This window comes from Sesamum indicum, unplaced genomic scaffold (assembly GCF_000512975.1).
Source record: "Sesamum indicum cultivar Zhongzhi No. 13 unplaced genomic scaffold, S_indicum_v1.0 scaffold00121, whole genome shotgun sequence".
Lineage (NCBI taxonomy): Eukaryota > Viridiplantae > Streptophyta > Magnoliopsida > Lamiales > Pedaliaceae > Sesamum > Sesamum indicum.
The window spans coordinates 1-9,261 of NW_011628050.1; the positions used below are offsets into that span (position 1 = coordinate 1).

The 9,261-nt window shown below is 41.2% G+C and overlaps 1 long non-coding RNA gene across 1 annotated transcript in view; it reads right to left on the reverse strand.

Annotated features, from left to right (window-relative positions):
• Positions 1-8,659: 8,659 nt before the first annotated feature.
• The window catches only part of LOC105179081, an 8,430-nt gene continuing 7,828 nt past the window's right edge, over positions 8,660-9,261 (reverse strand). Inside the window, exon 3 of the long non-coding RNA XR_849208.1 lies at positions 8,660-8,695. This is a non-coding gene — a long non-coding RNA (uncharacterized LOC105179081). The remainder of the gene's footprint in view (positions 8,696-9,261) is intronic.

Sequence of the window (9,261 nt, forward strand, 5' to 3'; positions counted from 1 at the left end):
GATTTATTTAATCATTCCCATAGATTGCTAGTAGTTTAGTTCCATTCATTCGCTTTAGAAAAGGTGGTTACCCCTAGTCTTTCTCACCTTGGGCTTGAGCCAGTAGAAATGACTTAATCAAGAGACAGAACCCCTTTTAACGGGATCAACTATATCCACTTTAAGTCGGCCTTACTCGGGTTAATTTCTACGCTTATCTCATCTGCTAGCTCGCCTTCTTCTTTAACTAGTCTTTACTTTAGCATTCTCTTTCTCTTTCTAGCGCCCGTGAGAACATACTTTTCTTTTCAAATTCATTTCCATCGGACTTGTTCGGGTTCTAATTAATGAGTAGCTTGCCTTCGCTCCTCTCCTTATCAGTCGAGCTCAAATACACCCATCCTCTCCTTTCAGTCAAGTGACTTCATACCTCCTCTTTCCTCAGTTTAGTGTTCAGTCAGTGAACCATAGCGCTTACCATGAAGAAAGAAAGATATCGCTTCTCTGGGAGACCTTATGTTGATAGGCCTAGTAAGAGCGTATGACTGGCCTTACACTTCTAGAGAGCTTACCTTTAGTCTGCAACAGGAGAGGTTTGAAATATCTAAGAAGGCACTGAGACTGTAATAACAGGAGCAACTGGTTGGGAGCTTCTAATGGCTTGCATAAGGTCAAAGCGCTTTACTAAAATAAGCTTTCAGAGATTTATTTTATGATTGACACTCGATGTAACGCTTCTTCGGGGCTTAACAAGGGCTGCAAGCTTGATCCCAAAAAGTCCCACTCAACTTGAGACGCTTCCCCCTTTCTTCTCCAACTTCAACTGTAGAGGCTTATCCTAGGACTTCTAGGGGAAAACCCCATGGCTTATAGGACACTCCTAATCCAATGGTTAGCCGGAACATTATGCCCTCTTAGAGATCAAAACAAAGACTTTTCTTATCGATAGACAATCGGCCTCCCTAAAGATGGAAACTCTAACCCCTATCCAATATCTAAATGCGAGCACTGTAGAGTAGGAATGAGTCTTGAATGGCTTAGAAGCATAGTGCCTTACTTGACTGAATGCTGGCAGGCATAGGCTAAGTCCACTTCTTTCACAGATTACCCACTACGCTCCTGCTCCTAATTGCTTGATTTGGTTTGACTTGCTACAATGGCATTGAGGACTCTGAGACTGTGCCTCCACTTTTTGTGTGTACAGGATGCTGTGATTCTATGATGCAATCAAGAAAGAAAGTATTTGAAAACAGGACAATTTCTCATCGGTATTGAAAAAAGCTATGACAACTACAAGATATTGAAGACTTTGTATTCCAATTTGTATTCAAAGTCTACTGCTCGATCTATGCTCCTGGACTAACATCTCTATCTCGATCCGTATCTGTGACTCGCTTGGGGTATTTATTCGCTCCCGATCAACAACGCCAGGTATCAATCTGGTTCCGAGATCTGGAAAGCGGTGGAATATACTTAGTGAAGCTAGACACAAAAACTAAGGTAGCTGGGATAGCAAGCAAGTTTGTTGAAAGAGGGGTAGTCATGAGAGGCTGGAGACAGGGAACTATCAGAACTGTAAGCAGAAAGGACTAGAGCTTCACAGAGGGGTCATCAAGCTAGGTCAGAATCCTCAACTCAAGGCTGATGAAAAGAGAGTTATATTATCTCAATAAAGAGAGACCCCGGAACCAGCTCTTCATAAAAGAAAGCCAGCAATTAAAAGCAAGAAAAAACTAAATAGCTAACGCGCTTCCTCCTTCTAATAGGGCTTGGTTAAGGCTCGGCCTGTTCTAACTCCTTACCCGATACGATATTTCAAAACATAGAAGCTAACCCAACAGGCTCTAAAGTTAGTGAGTGCCCTACTAGTCTTATGATACTAGGTCTTATGAAAACTCTCTCCCACCCCCAGCTACTGAGGAAACTTCAACTCCAGGTAAGTTGGATCATACCCAAAATAAGATCCCCAAATCTTTCTATGTGAGCTATTTCATTTTAGTAGTCTCCGTTTTCGTATTCACCTTTTCGTTCAACCCTTACAACCATTACTATTATATAAATATAGTGAGTAGGGATTACTATGATATTACCCATAATAGCTTACCATTAATCCATTGTTTTGCTATGCTAATCAACTCGAGATATCGTAGTCTAAGGTGAATCAGGTTCTTTGCTTTGAAACGAGATTATGGGTAGTCCAATAGTTTTTATTTCCTGTCTTTTATGGCATCAACACAGCCAATAAGGAAAGACTGCCGTAAGAATAAAATGCTGCGTAAGAACCAAGGTGCGAATTTCCTATTTATAGTGATAAGAAAAGGGGCACACAAGGCTTCCCTTGTAGTCTTTGGTATGGATACCGAGTCACAAGTGGAAGAAAATTGGATATATAGTAGTTCAAAGGGTGTTCTTCCGAGGACCTTACTCTTCCCCTCCTCCTTGTCTTTTATTGCTATTCTTGAAGAAAGTCCACCGGTTGGAAAGATAAATAGCTCGAGCATATTTAGTGCTCGAGAGCAGCCAGCCCTAGAGGTACCATAGTAATAGCACTATCCCGACCAGATAAGAATCCCTACCTCTCTATCCACAATCGACCCTAAATCCTTTTGTTGTTCGTGAAAGCTTATTTATTTACTAGTGATTAGGCACAGGAAAGTAGGTAGATCCTCTGATCTAGTCAGTAGTGAGACTGCCCTTTCAAGCACATTTTTTTCAATCTTATCCCCGCCTTCCCCTATTTCTTTGATATTGCTACCACACCTGTGAGAAGAAAGTAACTAAGATTCATAGTTTATGTCGCCTTGGTACAATTTGTCCTGATGAATCAAAGAAAAAGCACTGAAAAGAATCCTCTTCGGTCATACCTCTCTTTTCTGTTAAGATAAAGAAGAGAAAATCAAACTCTTTAGGAGTGAAAAGTGTACTGGCTCATCGAAGGGTGGAAGAAAAGAAGTTGAAACTTCAAATATAAAAGAAAATCCGAAAGTGAAAATCCTTATACTTACAGGGAAAGAATCCACTTAAGACCTTGTTGACATTCCCCTTTTAGGCCAGCGAGCCTGATATTGAAAGGCATAAAACAGCCCTTCTGCTGAGTCTAGCAACTGAGCCCTTTTCCAAGGTGGAATCAGATTCTCACTATTTTAGCTCTTCTTCCTTTCCTTGGGCTATCCCTATACGCTAAGCTGGCAAAAGGGCTTTCCGAGGAAATGGGTGTAAAGGAGCTCGTGTATCTTTACTCATAGGGCTCACCCTCAAGACCCTTACTTCTCTGTCAGCTTCTTGTCTCTCCGTCTATTCTAACTACCTCTCCGCAGGACAAACAACTAGAGGAGCACTTTCCGAGCGGTTGGCCAGGGGTTCTTCATCTATCAAGATATCAAGAGAGGTTTCCCGGTAATCAAGCTAGAAGTTCATTTCTCCCTTGCTTTGAAAACTTCTTCAAAAGTCTCTACTCAGACGGGGATGGGTTTTGTTGATCTAATGGATGTCAAGATGTTGTTCAAACTAACCTTAAGATAAAGTACTTTTCATATATGAAACCAACTACGCCGCATCCCATCTCAGGAGAACTTGCTTCTTAGCGCTCCATGGGTCCACCAGGCTAGGTCCTCCTTCCCATTTCTTCAAACTGGGACTTTGATCGAGATAGAAGGAAATCCCTTGGGTATGAACTCGGGCTATTAAAAGATGTCCAAGAAGAGATGACTGGTTAAGTCTTTTACTTTCTATGTTCAATGGGATTACCCTTTGTCATACTGGCAACTGCCTTGCGAGGTCATAGAGCCCACTTAAGATCGAAAAAGGTCTGTCTGTGATTGAGACTAAGGAACGCTAGCTGTCTCTTCCGAATTGAATTAATAGATTGCCACTGCATCTGATTCGAGTGTCTCCATCATCCGTTCCGCAATTGAGGCTGCCAAACTTCTCTTTTATTGATATGATATTAAACGTCGCTTAGAAGCGGTCGCAAGGTCTGTTTTGGACAAATCGTCCTATAAAAATAGGTTTTTTCCAAATCTGTTGATGTTTCAAAGAAGAAACGCCTACCAAGGTCTAAGCTGGCGTCTAATGTCTCCATTTCCGTTCCTACTCTTTATCCAAAAAATCTATCATCTACGTTGTGTTTTTTCTCCTGTGATGAATTTTCTTATTTCGAACCAAAAAGAAAAATCATTTCTTTTTTTCATATCAAACTGAAATATTGTAATAACCTTTTCCCTTTCCTAATCCTAATTCCATGGCCCTTCCCTGGCCTAACTAGACCTCTAACAGATTCAATCTTCTTCCAATGTCTTATCTACGTCTATTTTTTTTCAATCGAACTTGTCGATCTATTTCCTTAAAGAATGGGAAGGGAGATACCAATAATGCTTTCACCTTCGACAATCCAATCTCAAGAACTCTGATTCAACCATTTCTGTGTGGCTGACTGTCCCCCTCTTCCATAGAAAGCTAAACAACACTATAAAGCTCGAATTTCAGCTATTGTTGTATTAAAATTATCTCGATTCATTCTCTTTTATAGTCTGATCATGGGATGTGGCTACGCTCCTAACCTTGCTACCCGGTATGAACTAAAGCTCGCCTATAAATATGGAGAAGACACCAGATGTCACTGATGCTCACTGAATAGCTTGTACTTTAATGAGAGGTTTACCTTGCTTTGCTGGTGGACGTAACCAAACTAGCAACACTAGTTGGAGGGTAAAGCTACCTTATTGGATTCACTCTGATAATGCTTGATCACTGGATTTGACATGCTCGCCTCTTATCCTAAATCCATGGTAGGTCCAAGGTAAATCTATGGAAAATCCTTGGTAAATCCATGGTAGGTCCAAGTATTTTGGTAATAGAATAAGAAGAATTAGACTCTGGTTAAGAGCTCTGCCCTACTCTTTCTGTAGAACATGGGTCTCTTTCGTAGAATGATCTGAAGAAGATTGATCTAGATATCTCTTGTTTTAACAACCTTCGACCCTAATGATGTGGTGTATTATTGCTTTCCTCACTCCTCTATACACATTCTACGCGCTACCGCTCCCGGATGCTTCGCTCTACCTGAGGAAAAATAAGATAGCTGTCTTCAGCTTGACATACTTGAAAGTTCAATTTCGATCATTTTCTTTTTATATGCTGGTAAAACAATTTGTCTTATCACTACTGCTTAGTACTACTAGCTGCTCTTTCTACTCTTCATGTTTTGCAGTTCTTTTCCTGTCAGTTGTTACTATAACTATATTTTGTTCATTTGGGATATTGAATATCCTGCTTTAGCCTTCTCCTACTCGTCTAGGACGACAGGAGATTTGTTGATAACCGCTTTGTATGAAGCAGGGATCGAAGATCGGGTACAAGATGGAAGGATTGGTATCGAAACTAAATAGACTTTCTAATAAAGGAAGGAAAATCCATGGACCTCCCACTATACTATACGGTTCAATTCAAAAGTAAAACCTGCTAGGTAAGAGTCTTCCCTAAAGAGCTACCCGATCCCAGGTTCGCTAAACCTAAGGGACCCTTCATGACATCCAAAAGAGTCGGTACACCTAGTATTATGTGTCGAATCATGGTCACTGAAATGCGAGAATCCGACCTTATCATTATTTCTTTTTACCACTTACTTACTTACTTACTTACTATTATTTTGACATCTATTTGATTTTATATTAAAATCTATTTTAAAGAATAAAATTTGATTCTAAGTTATAGTACAGGTTGTAAAGGAAACATTGTTAGACGAGGTTCTGAAAGCTCACAGAAGTCTACAATCATAGATAGATTTCCCTTCCTGTGGCTCTATCTAGTAAAGAGAAAAGGTACTTTGGTTCGCTCTGTATGCGCAGCGCAGCCCTGATAGTAAGCGCTTAAAGCTAGTACGTCAGGTCTAAGTATCACAGTGACCATGATTCGACACATAATACTAGGTGTACCGACTCTTTTGGATGTCATGAAGGGTCCCTTAGGTCTAGCGAACCTGGGATCGGGTAGCTCTTTAGGGAAGACTCTTACCTAGCAGGTTCTACTTTTGAATTGAACCGTATAGTATAGGGGGAGGTCCATGGATTTTCCTTCCTTTATTAGAAAGTCCGTATAGTATAGGGGGAGGTCCATGGATTTTCCTTCCTTTATTAGAAAGTCTATTTAGTTTCGATACCAATCCTTCCATCTTGTACCCGATCTTCGATCCCCTGCTTCATACAAAGCGGTTATCAACAAATCTCCTGTCGTCCTAGACGAGTAGGAGAAGGCTAAAGCAGGATATTCAATATCCCAAATGAACAAAATATAGTTATAGTAACAACTGACAGGAAAAGAACTGAAAAACATGAAGAGTAGAAAGAGCAACTAGTAGTACTAAGCAGTAGTGATAAGACAAATTGTTTTACCAGCATATAAAAAGAAAATGATCGAAATTGAACTTTTCTTGTTTTTCTTATTTGAAAGTGAAAGGCCTTAGATCAAGGATTTCTTTTTGTCCCTTAGTACAAGTACTAAGCTCTGAAACCCCTCCTAGCTAGTGAGGAAAGTATAGGATCAACGGAAGTCCTTGGATTTTCCTGAAGGCTTTCAAGAATCAACCTGGGAGGAAGCCTACTTGATTGATACTATGTAGGAAAAACCCATGCCTTTGCTAAACGACCTAGAACGAAGTACTTTGATCTCGCGATTTGACCCAATTGTTGTTCTTCAGGAATCTTTTCAATATGGAGAAAAAGCCCTGCAAGGGATGTGAAGCCCTTCTCATCACCCAGTGGATCAAGGAGGTGATCCGTTTATTGAATCCATTCCAAATGATGTGCTAATCACAAGGCCTACTTATTCTCCTAATGCAACCCGGCGTTGTAGGGGAGATCTCAAGATATGCTCCTCCAAGTACTAAAGGTTCAGGGTGATCCCATCCAGCATAGGCGGGTAGAGTTAACTAATCCGGTAGCGAGGGATGATGAACAATGATGTTATAGTTGCTCGCCCTTTCGCTATATGTCTTTAAGTTAGAGGAAGCTAAACAACCCACCAACCAATCTTTCTTTCTATCTCGCGAATTCTTGATCTTCGGCTTAAAGGGAAGGACGAAGAAGAGTTCAAAGAATAGCTGTTGTTTCATCACTAAGAGGTGATGGGGAGAGAACTGGGGGCTTTTCCCACTCCGCTCTATCCTTCAATCGTGGATCCTGTCCTATTTTTTTATTCTCCTCTAAGCATGGAAACCAATCTCGTTCTTTTCGCTGGCTGGGAAGATCTAGTTTTCTCTTTCAAAGCTTGGGTGCTTATCTTGGAGCGGGAAGATAAGCTGTCCGTTCGAACGAGCAATTATCACGGAAGCCTTTATCTTACTATACTATATGTTAAACCAACCAGTGGTCGCCTTCCTTCTTCGGGCTTCCTATCCCTAGAGCTTGAACATTATCCATCTCCTATCTTGTCCCCAGAACCTTTCCAGGTTCTATCTTATCTTAAAAAACATTCGCTCGCAACTTCGTTCCTTCTTCCTTAACATGAATAGGCACCCCCCTAGCTTGTCTAAGTCACTCTCCACTATCAGCGGAATGTCGAGCTACTTCCTACTTTTAGGATTTTTTTATATGGCACATCCTAATGATCTTACCTTCTCACTTCCGGATTCCAGTCCTAAGATAGGCAAGCAACAATTTCCTTCCCGAAATTGGTCTTTCACTCGTTGTCTTTCTGCTCCCACTCTGAGGAAGTAAGAATAGAGCTCTGCATCCCCAGACTGGTAGAGTACTCTATTCTCCTTCCTTTGCTTTCCATCCCCCTTTCGCTCTTTCTAGTGATTGGATTGGCTTCATCTTCCGAAGAGACCCTGCCCACGCACGGAAAGCAAGCGCCAATGGCTTCTTAAGGAAGCTCCTCAGCTATCTAGGCAAGATTCGTCCAGGACAAAAACAAATGGTACTGACTACACGGATGCCACTCGAACGGATGACCCATATAGGGGGAGAACGTCGCATGGGAAGAATCGGCGGCGGGCATTGTTGCAAGTAGGCATTCTAGTAGTAAGTGGGCATGGCAAGTAGTGGAGAGTACAGAGTACTACTCCAAGCGAGACTCATCTAAGGGTTCAAAACCTGTGACAGCGGATGCTGACGATATTGAATGGCGGGTTGGTGAACCAATAGGAAGGCCAGGGGCATACGGATCTTTTGAACCGAAAGAGAGGCTGAACCAAGGAAGCAACCATACTGACTGAAGCCAGAAGAAGCGCGGGGACTGACTATCAGACAGAATGCAAGAGAGGGAAGGGAGCTCAATTGGTAGATCTGAGGGCGCTGATACCTGGCCAGCTAGCCTATTTCATTCCGTCCATCTAGGTGGTTCATCAGAGCAGCTAGTGTAGCACCCCCTACTCGCTACATCTAATTATCACTATTTCATCCCTTCTCTAATCAGAACTCATTCTATAAGTAATTCTCTTTCAACCAGTAAAATAAATTCTAATTTATCAATATAATATTATATATCACAAAAGGTATTAGATATCACCAAAAGTAATATTTACCCTCACTACATGTTCTCGTGTACATAACCTCAAGAAAAATCATACCACAACTTTTAAACACAAATCCCGATAAAAGACCAGAATATTTACAACCCAATAATCAAAAACTTTGGCTTCAGAAGTCACGGCTGACCCACCTAATAAAGACAACGGCACCGCTCAAAGTCAATGTGGCTAGTCAGTGTGACCTATCTCCTGAAAAGTATGTGGCAAGGAATGAGCTGCCTACTCAATAAGTATAGCTGATCAGTTTATATATACATACAGGCAACAATTTCACGTACATGCAGTCACATCGACTAACAGTCATTATCAATAGCAACAACAAATATAAGCAGTAATACCTATTCACAAATATAAATCAAGCTATGACACAGTATTCAACATTATCGTTTATGAGTTAAGGGCCCCACTTACTCTAATTGGTATACATCAGTCAATGGTTTCGCCGGCCATCATCATATCATATACAGCACAGGATACCCGTTGTGTGATATCCCCACACTCTTTTACTTCAGCTGTGTAGCAATATAGCACAGGACATCACAACAAACATGGTACCCCCACACCACCCCAGTGTGTAGCTAACAAGCACAGGATATTCCCTGCTGCCCCGGAATACCCCGGTACCCTACGCGCCATGGTACCTAGCTTAATTCACATATTTTTCATATCTCAATATCAATCACATTATCATCAATCACATTTTCATAAACCATTGACTGTGTTTCCAACTAGGTAAGCATCATCTTTTATTTCAA